The sequence below is a fragment of the Nothobranchius furzeri genome, chromosome 6, assembly GCF_043380555.1.
Source record: "Nothobranchius furzeri strain GRZ-AD chromosome 6, NfurGRZ-RIMD1, whole genome shotgun sequence".
Taxonomy (NCBI): Eukaryota; Metazoa; Chordata; class Actinopteri; order Cyprinodontiformes; family Nothobranchiidae; genus Nothobranchius; species Nothobranchius furzeri.
In genome coordinates, this window is record NC_091746.1 from 49,701,776 (window position 1) to 49,716,680 (window position 14,905).

The following is a 14,905-nucleotide window of genomic DNA, read 5'->3' on the forward strand; positions in this document are numbered from 1 at the left end:
CCTGTTGTCTTCCATTAACTCCGTTTTGGCTCATGAAGCAGTGAATGGTGTACCTCTAATCTCTTTGGAAGCTGTTCTGGACTCTTTGGTTACCATCCATATAATTTGTCTCCTCCACTGATTTTTGTGTTGCATCCACATTCTAGGAGATTGTCTTCAGTCCTGTAGACTTCAAACTTCTATTCAGCTGTTGTCGTAGAACATAATTCGAGATGGTCTCCTGTACACTGTATCCCGATGCATGCGCCCTGGCCACTTGGCCAAGGGGATGTCCCGTTCACTGACTGGTTAGCATGCCTGACTCTCAGGGAGTCTGAGGATCGAATCTCGCCCAGGCCCTCGTTTCTCCACCTTGCCACACCTTTAACGTTGTCGTTCCAATCTCCTGAGACAACGCTGTCATAAGCTCTCTGTGGTCCAAATCCAGAAGTAGGCATATTGCTGCAGCTGACTCCTCCCAAATAAACATCAAGCTGTGCCTCTCTACGACCTGTCAGAACCAGAACCTTGTGTTATAAGAGGAACTTCTTCCCGTCAGTTGTTGAGTTATTGAACACTCGCAGTCCAAACAGCCAAAAAGAAATATGAAAGTATCTCACACAATATGGATATGCATCTTGTTTGTAATTTAAATGTTTTGTCTTTTGCTGACTGTGTGGATCATGGTTTATGTTGATGATTTTGTACGTGTTTTATAATGTATCTATTTTGTATGAAGGTGATAATAAACTTGACCTGACACCAACCAGCACTTTGACTACCCTTCACCCTCTGAAGGGGTCATTAAAGTTATAGTAGTTCTATAAAAAACATGTTGATGAAGTTCTTTGCACTAAATCCCTCTCACACGCATATACTTTTAATCATTTCCTAAATTCTTTTTAATATTTTACATTTTTTTGTTTCTGTGAAGCACCTCATGATTTTTTATCTTGAGAGGCGCTATAGAAAAGATCTTCTTCTTCTTCTTCTTCTTCTTCTTCTTCAAAGTCATCTCAGCCGTTTTAATTTTGTTCATTTCAGAACCTTCCTTCCATTCCAGGGCTCTGTCACTTGAAGGGAACAAGCTGGAGCTGGCCACAACCAGGTGAGGTGAGAAGCTCTGAAATTAGGGAGAGGCTCAGAGAAGGGCCCCATCAGGTGAGAGGGGTAAAATGGTAATTTCTCTATTTGTGACATCACAAACAGGGACTTTTTCAAAGCATATAAACCCTAAAACCAAACTCTGCAGAAAATGCATGAACTGTGTATTGTTTTACATGTAGAATGTTTATAGAGGTAGGAGAGATCCTCAAGGCAACACAAAAGGATGCAAAAGGTGAGTTTTTGTATAAAATATTCCCTTTAAATAGGTGAACAAAGTGAAGAAAGCTGCAGTGCTGATCACAGGACACAACAAGTCCCAAAAGTCCCACCACAGCACCATTATTCTTAACCCTAACCCAACCCAGTTCAACACCCTTTTTAAAACTATGGTTCTGATCCAAAAATTTAAATCAATGTCTGATCTTCATTAGTTGATTTTTAGTAAATTATTAACATTTTTATTATTGTAAATTAATTTGAAGTGTTATGGTTTAACTTTAAAAAAGGTACCAAATATTTAATGTACGTCAGTATAATTGCACAACTTATTTGAGACAGGCGTTACAGAGTAATCTCTAAACCATCTCTAAAAGGGAAAGCAGAGACGAATTTCAACAAATCTCTGTTCCTATTAATGACAAAGGTGGGATATGACCATCAATTTGGTATTTGTTGAAACTCTCTCTGGCTGTGTGACCACAGGAAGAACAGCCGGTGTGCATCCATGTGTGTGAGTCCACCTTGCTCTTATGTCCATCCCACGCTGGCACCACCATCTGCTGCCTGACAAAGTTTGGTCCGGCCCAGCATGGATCCCTCACACAAATCCCAAAGTACTGCCTGTAGCCTGCACAGCCCGGTGGCATCAGACCAAGTGACCAACGGTTTATATGTACACACACACACACAAACACACACACAAGCTGCAACCTAGTGTACGGTCCACCATTAGAGAGTCCCTCTCAGTCATTCTTCTGCTTGCTCTCTTTTCTTTTGAACGTCTGTTTCAGAAGAGGTGCCTGTCTGCCCTTCCTTCTGTTTCTCTTCATGCCATTTGGCCCAGATCCTCACTTTGGATGGAGATCACGGGATATCGTCCTCACATCTATCAGCAAAACCACGAGTGTGCCTCTGTGTGTGTGTCTTTTAAAAGAAAGCTCTGCAAAATAATTCCTCTGAGGGGTGTCAGATGGCAAGCGTTGGTGTTGGTGTGTGGTGGGGGATGGACAGATGATGGGGGGAGGACAAAAGATAGAATGGAAGAAAACAGAAAGAGGAAACATCAGTTTGTTCTCTGCTCGTCAATTTTTGTTCTTTGAGGTGGTTTGTCTCAACCACCTGACTCCAAAAACCAGAAAAACATCTCCAGTCTGAAGCCTCTTGCATTTATGCTTGGGATGAATCTACTTGGTGCCAAACGTGGTACTGGTTTGATTTCCATGGCTTAAATCTGAAACGTACTGAAGCTAAACAAGCTTGCAAGATGAATTTCTGCACAATCTACGGTTGGAACTGCAAATGTGCCAGGTTTTTGTGAGTCAATTATAAATGGCCCAAGATGCCCTAAAAATCCCCAATATGCTTTTAACTCAGGCCAGAACTCAGATAGGGGAAAAGCAGAGCCTCACTGCCAATAGCCAGGAGGCCAGTTCAGAGTCTAATCTATCAGTGCTGATTAAAATAAAAATATATTTCAGCAAAGCATAGAGAGGGAAATTATCTGACAAAATAGGATATACATTTTTTTGGCTTCAAGTATGGGTGTTTAATGCTCAAATGTTTTATAGTTTTTACTAAAAATGAGAAGAAACACCAATAAAGAGGGAAGAAGTCAAATGGCATTGATGCAGCAAAAACAGGTTTAATGCATTTCAGATCGTTGCGAGCAAGTTGAGAGCAGCATCTGCAACCCACATGAAATCTAAAAATACTCCTGCACCATTGACTGCTCCTATGCCATGGCCTCAGTAGGTAAATGAAAACCTGCGTGTGCATGCTCTGGATGAGGCATCGACTGGGTTCTCAGAGATTCCTGCAGCGTTGTTTATGACCTTCAAACCAAAGCGGGCTGCTTAAAATATCATTTCATTTGGGTTGTAATAAATTGCCTGAATGAGTGTGTGTGTGTTTTATTTCAGCCATGTTGGAGGGGTTTGCAGCACAAACAGGGCCATGTTTAAGGTCAAAGGTCAGACATTCAACTTCAGTATTTTTTTTTAGTTGATAACAGAATTCATGGTTCCATTATGGTAGTCCAGACCGTGAGGCTGCAAAGCCCCCAGACCATCACACTACCTCCACTATGTTCCACCACCCCTAACCTTGAACACAGTTGGTCTCTAACAGACAAGTCCACAATATTTTCCTAAATGTCTCAGGGATTCTTAAGATGTTTTTGGTGAATGTGAGACAAATTTTTATGCTTTTGTTTTCTAAGCAGACATTTAGGAAATTTCCATATGATGTCCTTTTGGCAGGATCTTCACAATGAGCTCTAGTTTTAACCGAATGAGGCCTGCAGCGCTTCAGTAGGTCTGTGTTCTTGTCTTCTTTTCATTTTTTAGAACATTGCATTAAATGTTGCTTTTTGGGATCTTTTATCCTTGCAGATATGCTCTGATAAAGAGATTTACACACCTAATCGGGTCTAAATTTGACTCAGCTTTTCAAACACTGATGGTTAATCAGTAATTTTATGATCTAAAAGGCATATTTTTTCACATGTGCCAGGGTTTATTTGGGTTGATTTTATAGATAAAATCAACATTTGAAAACAAAATTTTGCATTTATTTGCGTTATTATCTAACATTGAAACTTGTTTACTTATATGAAACGTTTTAAAGAGCAAAAGCAGAATATCCGTGAGAGTAAAACCACTTTTTCCTCAGTACTGTATAACTTTCCAACCCAATGCTGTCTAAATTGTTTCATTGAGGTTTTAATGAGTTGCCTATGTTCATGATATACCCTGCAGACTTCTCTGCAAGGTTAGGAAAAAAACAGGTGTGCAACAGATTTAGGCTCTGTTATTCTGGACACATCTGGAGGCTCATCTTTTTTACATCAACAATCAGCAGAAACATAAATATTTTAAGCTTGTTTTCTCTCGGTTTTGCATTTTTAGACTTTTTTGGGTCAAGTCAAGAAAGTTTAAATCAAAAGGAGACACAAATTCCCATCCTGAGAGGAGGACATCATCTGTCTCTCTCTGCCGTACAGGTGCTGGCGAGCTCGCGCGCAGCTCGTGCCGCTCCGCCAATTACAAGCACCGAGGGCGGCCACGTGAACAAATCCCGTCGTCTAAATTCCCGTTCGGCGGAGAGCAGCTCGGAGTGAGCGGCATCCCTGGAAGCGTCACTGAGTGGGAAGTAATGTCGGCAGGCTGAACGGGAGCAGCGTTCAGGTACACCCCTCTCTCCCTTTATTTAACACTTTTCCTGGCTCCATCATTCCCATCATCACTACATCTTCCGGATTCAGGACTACATTTCTGTCTCGTCTCTCCTCCGATCCGCGCGCAGGACAAACAGCATCATCGCTCGGTCTGCACTGAAACTCGTCCCCCGCTCCTCACCTCCTCCTCCTCCTCTTCCCTTTGAGCCTTGCAGGCACATGGCTATTGATAGTTGACAGAAGCCCGCTAATCCCGGGCTGATCTGGCTGACCGGTCACGCGCGTTTACTGCAACAGGAATGTTGATTGAACTTCATTTTACCAGGAGATTTGTTTTAATTGGTGACCGTGACGCCCTCTCAGATCGATGCTGCGCGCACCATAGAGGGGTTCGGTGCTGCATGAAGCCAAGACAAGCAGAAGCGAGGTTCTGCAGCTGAATAATTTATAAGACTGTCTTTCTGTGATGACTTTTATCCTCTTTTTGTTTCCTTTAACTGCTTTGGCACAAAGTCAACATGTAACCGAACAATTGATTCATTGCACTTTAATAGGCTAATCCTCTTTGATTTAATTCCAGTGTTTAGTTGCTGCAGACCTAATCTATTAATCACATTAATATGTAGGTATTAAACTATTTATGTTTAATTAAAGTCGTAATTTCATTGATTATCTTAATTTTATATATCCACATTTACAGCTCTCCTTTTTGATCAATTAAATTAATGTTTTTTTCTCAATAGAATATCATCAAAGCTGTACTGCTCTCCTTACATGTAAAGCACTTTTTCACTTTTAATTTTAAACCCATCTAAATCGGGGTTAGTCTGGCAAGCTAACCCCGAGCCCGGAGCTGCCTGCTCATTTAGCTGCTCAAGCTAAATAAATGTATTATTTGAACTTTGCAAAGCAAGAATTTGGTCTAGTTCACTAGGCTAAATCGGGGTGATAGTTTTGGCAGATTGTTGTAACATATAATGGCCAAGTACACTTTATGAACAGCAGATATGGCCACAAGTCTTGTTTATAAGAGAAATAAAATATGTTCTAAGTAAAATGACATAAAATAAAAGTTAGATGAATAGGTTATAATTGCATCAAACATAACTCAAAACAAATGTCCTGCCAAAATAAATTTCCCAACTGAGGTATATAGAAAGAAGAGATTTAGAGATTTAAATAAAATTTAGTCATCTGTTCAGATCAAACAGCTGTTTATTATTTTTTCACTCGTTGGCTCTTTTTTTCCCAAGTTTTTTGTCGTTGATTTTGTAATATTGTTAAATATGAGCAACCATTTTTAAATACAGCAATAGTACTTTTCTTATATGTTTGTGTTGCGACAGCTATTTTCGTTCTGATTTATTTCCATCTATTATGTTAAATAGGAATAGTTTTGCTAAAGTTGGTTGTGGAATAAGTGATGCTGCGTATGCACAAGAATTTAGTGAATATCGGTATGCAGGGATCATGAAGGGGTGATCTGTTTTGGTGTTACTTCTAATTTAAAGGCATCATTGTTCCTTTGTTTGATTGGATGTGCACATTCATAATTCACCTCCCAAGGAACACCTTATAGATAGTTTTTTCTTTGTCAGAGTCAACATTTTGGATTTTTAAATGGTATATGCCCTGTGTTTTGGGCTGTAGCTAAAATTCAAATATGTGCAATATATGACATGAAGTTCTATGTTTAAAGTTGTATTTTGTGTGATCATAATTGATGCTTGACTTAGTTTCTTACCTCATAATATTAACATTTGATAAGCTGAAGGACATCTTTGCTATTTAAAATATGTTTACATTATAAAAAAGGTGACTTTTTCTTATGGACAACATTCTTAGAATGCTTTTGAGAATATCTATAAATATCCAGATTCCTAAACTACTGACGGTGGATTGGTCTGACGGTATTATAGGTAATTTAAATGCTCATTGATTTGTAAGATTTGTTATATGGAAAATTTGCTATGAAAAAAAGCCAATTATTATATGACCAACTGGCTTCCCATAATTTCTCCGTATGTAAATGCAGCCCTTTTTGCACTTGCCATTTTCAGCCCTTCTCTCGAATGAGTCGACCACGTCCGCGCATGCGCATTCCCTCCATTCATCTCGAGGGAATTCTCACTCGCTGCTGCTGTCTCGTGCTAGAGACCAGCAGGCGGCTCCGGTCTCGTGCTCGCTCCCTGGTTGTCAAGGCGCTTCTGCTGCTGCTGCTGCTCAGTGAGCGACTCGTGCTCGAAGCAGCCGGACCGGCGCTGTTTTCTATCGAACCGAGCCTTTTCTGGATTTCTGTTTACTCTGTTGTCAGTGACGGACTCCTACACAGCTGTTTACTAACACCGTAAGTCGTTTCAGGATTTGTTTTTGGCCGTTTTTTCCGCATTTTTTCATTCCAAGTGATTAAGTTAAAGTTGAAGTAAGGATATTAGCGATTTTAGTTCCGTCTCCTGGTTGTAGCCGGTGCACGTTTCCGTTAACTCTAATTCAAAGTTGCTCTAAATGTTTTTGGTTTCACTTTTTCCGTAAGCAGAGAAAGACGAACTGTTTAGGAGTAAAACGTTTTTATTAATATTGTGATAGTAAAGTATTTTCCGCGTCTCTGGAGGGTGTTTTTTTGTTTTGCTTTTGGGTATTTTACATAAAAATATTAAACCCGGGGCTCTTTTTGACAGTGCTGCTCTACAGCAGGTGTCTGATTGTCCACTTCCGCCCCGTGTATCAGAACAGCTCGGTTCTTTGTTTGCTTTCATCATAACGGGTTTGTTGTTGGAGTTCTGGCTGGTGGAGGTGTCACAAAACACCCGGTTTTCGTTCATCTTCAGCTTCACGCTTCCTCGCTTTAAGGAACTAAAAGTACGTTTTTGAGGAACTGTGTTTTCATCACTGATGCTTCCTCACACCATACGTGTGTGTGTGTGTGTGTGTGTGTGTGTGTGTGTGTGTGTGTGTGTGTGTGTGCGTGCGTGCGTGCGTGCGTGCGTGTGTGTGTGTGTGTGTGTGTGTGTGTGTGTGTGTGTGTGTGTGTGTGTGTGTGTGTGTGTGTGTGTGTGTGGACTGACAGTTAAAAACGCTGAGCTACTCACTCTTCTTGTTGGACCAGCTCGTTTGCATACCTGCACCTGTCCAGTAAATCTAAACTTTAATTCCTCACTGCAGGGTTTTAACATCAGCTGTTTAGTGTAAAATAACTTTTTTTATTGCCAGTATGGTTAGATTCAGCTGTTTTGATTTACTGGCTAAATAATGAGTGGCTGTTTGCTGCAGCTGTAGCAGTTTCTACCAGTCTGTGTTGGTTTATCAGGTCTTCTGGTCCCTGGTGATCCACAAACTTGACTAATGGCTTTGAGTTATTTTTATTTGCTCCATCCAGTTTCACGTGTTTTGGGTGAACCTGCAAACATAGCTGCCCCAGTTAGGTGGAAATGTGAGGTGTCTTTGCTGAAGTGCCCTGGTGTTGTCCCAGCACTCGCCTAGATAGAGTTGGTTTATTGAGTGGAAACACAGACTTCTTTAGCTGCTGCCTGTTACAGCTGCATAAGGCTCCTCTTTTGCTGCATACAGTAGCCTGCCTGTGTTAGAGGGAGGGAAACATTCAGTGGTGGTGTGTTTAATGCACTGACTTTTGGCTTGTATGATATTTAACATCTTGATTGTGTCTATATTTGTGTTTCCTGCTGATTGGAGAGGTGGACCACAGAAGTGTATTGCCAAAAGTGCATATGAAAAAAAAAAACTAAGGAGCACAGAATATTGTAATGAGGGAAACATTTCTTGTTATAATGTGATATAAATTTTGCTTTAACAAGAAACTATTTCCTAAGAACATCGTATAAAACGTGTTTTGACGAAGAACTTTCTCCTACTAACGTGTTTTAGTACCTCGTAGTAACAAGAAGCTATCTCGTACTAACGTGTTTTAGTACCTCGTAGCAACAAGAATCTATCTCGTACTAACGTGTTTTAGTACCTCGTAGTAACAAGAAGCTATCTCGTACTAACGTGTTTTAGTACCTCGTAGTAACAAGAAGCTATCTCGTACTAACGTGTTTTAGTACCTCGTAGTAACAAGAAGCTATCTTGTACTAACGCGTTTTAGTACTTCGTAGTAACAAGAAGCTATCTCGTTCTAACGTGTTTTAGTACCTCGTAGTAATGAGAAGGTGTCAAGTTGTAGTATCTCATAGCAGTAGTTCAGGAGGTAGAGCGGGTTGGCCAGTAATCGAAAGGTTGCAGGTTCGACCCTGGCTCCAACCAGAGAATGCTGCTGTTATGTCTTTGGGCAAGACACTTAACCCAGCTTGCCTGCTGGTGATGGTCGGCAGGATCGCTCATTACCATCTGTGTGTGTGTGTGTGTGTGTGTGTGTGTGTGTGTGTGTGTGTGTGTGTGTGTGTGTGTGTGTGTGTGTGTGTGTGAATGGATGAATGATACACTGTAGTGTAAAGCGCTTTGGAGTCCTCTGACGCTGAAAGGAGCTATACAAGTGCGGGTCACTTGTCATTAATCATTATCATTTAATAACGTGTTTTAGCATCTCGTAGTAACGAAAAGCTATCTTGTAATGAGAAAGTTTCTTGGAATAAAGGAAAACCTTTCTAGTTTTTACGAGATACTGATCCTTTATTTTTTCCCCGCATTCATGAAAATACGCTTCCTTGGACAAACTAATAATGTCTTGCATATGTTACATTAATAACAACTGCGCCTCTTTATTAATTACCGACATTCTTTCTATTGATAAGATAACAACCAAACAGAAAACCAACATTGCTTTTCATACTTACATTTTTTTCTTTAAGCATGTTTTTGTATGTTTTGTTGTAGCATGAGCTTCTTTCATTTAGGGCTGTTTGACATTAGTTTTGGCAAATTTTCCCCTCACTTAATGTTTTTTTTGGTTTATTTAACTAGATTAACATGAATTAGCATTTTTTTAAGGAATTTTTTATTTCCAAATTTTACCATAAAAACAGGTAAAATAACTCAAATTATAGTGAGGTTTTGACATGTATCATAAAAACTGATGATTTTTGTGCAAATTCTGTATAATTTTTGCCAATTTCCCTTTTTATAGGATGCTTTCTGGCCTTTTTACCATTCTACAGTTTGGCGTTGGTGTTTGATGTATCAATCAGGGGATTGAAGCATGATTTTGAGGGCTTGCCTCAATGGATTTAGACATGGATTTAATTTCTACTAATGGAACTTTGTTTCTACGCACAGATTAAGGGCACATTGAGATAAATGATATTACCGTAGGTACACAAAGCATACAGGACAAACAGACAAATTGACAGTTCCACTCATCTCGCTCCCACTCACACAAATACCTGCACCTAAGCCTGGTTCACATGGCAGGATTTTTTAATTGGTGGCTGATTTTCAAAGCGTGAGAGACCACATGGAGATAAAAAATATCACAGATATACCAGTTTTGGTCCTGAAGTGTGTGGTGTGTAGCAAGTTGGCAAAAACTACACACAAACCGCTTTCACTCACAAACATTCCACAGTCAGACAAGAAATCTTGTGATGAAGCGTGACTTCGGAGTAAAAAAAATCATGGCAAAGGAAAAGCATGCCTCATGCTTCCATCAATTCACTTTCTGATTGGCTACATGTCACGTTCAACAGGCTTGTTTGTCCTTGCAAATCAAATACACTCCAATATGTCTGAAAGCGCAAATTTATGATTAGAGTGGTCAGGACGTGCTTTCCAAAGAACCAGAGTGCTCATAACACACCACACAAGGTAGGATTATCTGATAAGATTGTCTTTAGAGCACTTGTCAAAGGGGGAGGAGCTGATCAGAAATCAAAGCCAGGCCTCAGCTGACCCATCTGTGAAACTCCTTAAGTTTTCTTTAAGGATGAGTGTGCCCACATACAGTCTTTTTTTGTCTTTTTCTTTGATGTACATTTATACCTGATGTGTGCACGCTGTTAGCAATGCAACACCTTCAAATTCCTTCATGGTGCAAAAAGTCTGGGTAATAAATCTATTTCTGATTAGGGATGGACAATATATCGGCGTCATTTTGTAACTAATGTTGTCACGGTGTGAAAATTTAACCTCACGGTTATTGTGACCAAAATTATCACGGTTTTCGGTATTATTGTGGTATTTTTTTAAACGTGTTACATTTTCAGACAAGTACATGAACCCTGTATATCAGGAAATATTGTCCTCAGTTTGTGTCTAAATTTTGCCTACAATTGTTATTTAGTAAATATGTTGTTTATTTGTTTTCATTTTTCCCCTTTAGTCTGAAATACCAATATTTGCCGATAACTTCTTATTTTTTTGTCTGTTGTCATCATTTAAAAATATTAGATCAGATGATACTCAGTACTCAAGTAGCCTTCTAATCAGATACTTTTTTTAACCCTTACTTGAGTAATAAACCCTATATCAGGAAAATATAGTCCTCGGTTTGTGTCCTTCCAGTGAGCTTTGCAGATGTGGGAAAATGTCATCAGGCAGTAATCATTGTTAAATTCATAATTATTCTCGGAGAGAGACCAACTCTTACCTGCCCCTGGGAGCCCCGTAATTTATAGCGTCATTTCAATATGGGGGTGTCCGCGACACGGTTTATATGCAGGTAGCGGGCGCTGCGGCTGCTTTATATAGCGACTCGTTACATTCTCCCTCAACCCAAACCCTCGGATCACGCATTTTAGCTAAAACGCTAACGTTAGCTTGCCTTGCGTTGACTGTAGAGTTGTGGGTGATGGCCATGCAGATGTGTCATGAGATTTGAAGCATTGCTGCCTTTCACAGACACTTTTTCTGCACGTGCTGCAAACAGGACAGCTGTCTTCTATCAACTGTCCCTCGGCATTCTTCAAATATCCAAAAAAATGCCCATACTTCCGACTTTGTCTTCTTTGAGGTATAATAAATGTCCTGAGTGCTGCCGTCTCCTCCTTTGGCCATTATTTCAGCTTTAGTTTCAAGAAAGTTTTGATTGTAAACAACAAAGTGCGCATTTACCGCCGGCAACTTCAGCAGATGTTACGGTGGCTGGTAAGGGTCACAACGCCTAAACTGCAGCCACAGTAATCCACAGAGATAATATAGTTTTTTAAAAACAAGACGGTTATTATTAGTGTCGACCTTTTTACCGGGGTGTACCGCTACACCGGTTACCGTGACAACCCTATTTGTAACATATCGATATCAGTACAATAAATAAAACCGGGCCTATATTAACAACCAATATTTTTTCCATCTTGTCTCCATTTGTTTGCTTGTTTCAGAGGGTGAGGGGGGTGATGTGTAATTGTTAAGTCATGTGACAATGAAGTAATCATCTCAGAAGCGTAAATGTTTGTGTTGTGTGTACTGTACATAATAACGTAAATTCAGTTTTAATAATTTTCATTCTATACAAAATCTGCTGAATTTAGAAGCATTAATGTCAGTATATCGGTATTGGCGAATATCGGTTATCGGCCACAACAGCGATCTTAATATCGGATATCGGCCGAAAAATTTCATATCGGTGCATCACCAATTCTGATTTCAAATCTTGCTTTATCTCAAGGAATAGCAGTTATATTTATTTCAGATGAAGTAATGAGACTATGTATTCTTGTTTTTACACATATGTTTGAGGAATAAAGGAAGCGATAATTTTTCTAAAATTTAACTGAGTCGATCACTTTTTTCATGTAGTTTTTTCTCCTCATCTTTTTTTATTTGCTGTCATTTCCAACCTGGTCCAACTCTGCAACTGCCTCCACGTCTGTTTTATGTCCTTACGGGGAAGCTCAGCTGCTGGGAACCTGGTTTGATTTGTGTTATGTTTTCTGTTTAAACTGTTTAGAATCTCCGAAACTCTCTCTCAGCATCCGAGGAAACACAGCAATCTCCTAGGATGTGGTTTTTCTCTCCTTGCACCTCCCTGCAGCATTTGTGTTCCGATATCATTGAAATATGAGTCTTCCCTCCGTGCCTAAGATTTGAGCTTACAGCAGCACATTTAGAGTTCTGTCTGGCAAGGAAATGTAGCTCTAATCCAATTGGCTGAAGCTTTAGTAAAAGCTTTCCTTATTGGGTGATAAGGAGGCTGGCTGCCAAGGATTCTGTAAGCACAACAGGGAGTTTGAAGTCCCGATGGTGCTGTAGTGAGGAAGAGACCGGCACGCCTGTGTTTTCCGTCTTCCTCCACACTCAATAATAAAAGACCCATCTGCACTGCTGATTCAGATCCGTCCAGCTGACTATATCTCTGTGTTGTTTACCAGCACACATGCAAATACACATGCAAACACACACACACACACACACACACACACACACACACACACACACACACACACACACACACACACACACACACACACACACACACACACACACACACACACACACACACACACACACACACACACACACACACACACACACACACACACACACGTCCCCCATCATGTCATCTGCTGGAACAGGAATGGCTTTCATCATGTTTGAGGAAACATCTCCCCAGCTGGCAAAGGAACAAAGTCACCAAAACAGGAATATTGACTCTTGCGCGTTTGCATGTCTGCAAGTACAAAAAGAGTGTATTTTTCTTTTGTGCGGAAAGAAACCAAAAAAAAAAAATAAAGGTTCAGCCAACATTCGCAGCAGTCATTCCTGTTTCCTTTCACCTCTGTGTGGAATCCAGGAATAGGTCAGAGTGACAGAGACATGAGATGTAAGGCAGAGAAGCAAAGAGGGACCACAGAGGCAGGGAGAGGATGAGATAACCATGTACGGGTTTTTGTATCACAGCTAAGCACCTCTTCATATAAAAAACGACTCAGAAATTATTTATTCAGACTGTTTCAACATTTCTTTGTTACTACTTTATTTTAAAAAGCATATTTTAATACAAGATACACCAAGGAACTTCTAAGTTTATTAATCTAATCTTAAAATATTAACTCATTCACTGCCAGCCATTTCCTGATCAGAAAAGCCCTTCGCTGCCAGCGTTTTTCAGCATTTTTACTGTTTTTTTTAAGAGTCACAGAACATTGCGCTCTATGATGATGCCAACGCCAAAACTAACAAAACAAAGAGGAGACGGAAAAATCCACGCGTTTCAAGCGTTATCCGTTCTTTCATAATCCGTTGTCAAATTGTGATCGACAGAAGCTTTTCCGGTTTGCGCCTCAGTTTTTTTTTACAGCAGCGGCCCAAAACGATCTCCTAACACATGGATTTTCTGCTTCCTGATCGCGTGATGTGTGACGTACGCGGATGAAGATCGGCTTTAGAGCTGAGATGTTTGTTCTCACGGTGTGGAGGCTCGTTCCGACGCCCACACAGTAAAAAAAATGCAAATGACGACTTTAGTCGTTATTGACAGTGAACGGTTGGATTTAAAATGCGGACTTCTGTCGTCAATGGCAGTGAAGGAGTTAATAATTGTTAGGATCAGAGCACGGGTTTAGATTTACAAACTCTGTCAATCTGTCTGAACAATTAATATTTTCTAAAGCTGGTGCCTTGGCCTGCTGCAGACACTCTGGTTTAGTTTTGGTCTAAAAGGAGAATTTTCTTGAGGGCTTCTCAGTTTATTTTGTGTTTCTGCAGACAGAGACAGAGTTCAATATTTCTTTAATTAAGGTGGCCAGTGAAAAGTAAATAGCTTGCAGCAGTTTGTGTTTATCTGCTGCAAGAATTGTGTCTCACATCTCACTTTTTTATTACAAGAAAAAAATGCTCCAGATGGCAGCGTGAACCACCCAATTTGGGTTTCATAAACCACTCAATTTAAGATTCAGAATCCCTCCAATCCTAACCGAGAAGGGTTTCCAATATCTGTTGTTTATTTTATCACAGATGGCGAAAAAATTAAGGTTTAGTCCTAATATATTATGTTTTTAAATAAGTCAGGATATCTTTGCTTCACTTTGAAGTAATGTCAGACAATCCCAAGTTATCATTTGTACATCGTTGATGTGAAAGTAAATGGCCTGTATTTTTATAGCACATTCTTAGGGTTCTACAACCTCCCAAAGTGCTTCTCAACACAGTCTTTCAACCGTTTACACACACATTCACACATTAGATTAAATATGACTTCTCAGTGGTTCAATAAAGGATGTTATTTTTCATTTCCTAAACATTCCCTTTTACCCGTGATGTAACGAAGGGTTGGGATGAGAGACAAAACATCGGCAGTTGTTGTTTTTAAAGCTTTGTCATCTGTCAGAACATCAAGAAGACTAAATCAGACAAAAGCCAAATGTTGAAGAGAGGAGAGAAGACAAAGAGTGATTAGGGTTACTTTGTTCAGCCAAGGGTGTCCTGAACGAATATTATTCACTGCATCAAACATGGTGGTACATATGAGGTCCTATACGGGTTATCGCCATAAATATAGCGCTATCTAAAGTTAAAACAGGTGTTTGTGATGTTAAA

The 14,905-nt window shown here is 39.9% G+C and overlaps 1 protein-coding gene across 4 annotated transcripts in view; it reads left to right on the plus strand.

Moving 5' to 3' along the window:
• The first annotated feature begins 4,360 nt into the window (after positions 1–4,360).
• Positions 4,361–14,905, plus strand: part of strbp (spermatid perinuclear RNA binding protein) — a 141,879-nt gene continuing 131,334 nt past the window's right edge. For 2 of the 4 annotated variants that reach the window (XM_070552277.1, XM_070552281.1), the window contains exon 1: positions 6,636–6,827. The gene's annotated coding sequence lies outside the window, so the exon portion shown is untranslated. Of the gene's footprint in view, positions 4,491–6,635; positions 6,828–7,234; positions 7,340–14,905 lie in introns of those variants that run through there. The other 2 variants (XM_070552278.1, XM_070552279.1) reach the window with 2 other exon arrangements.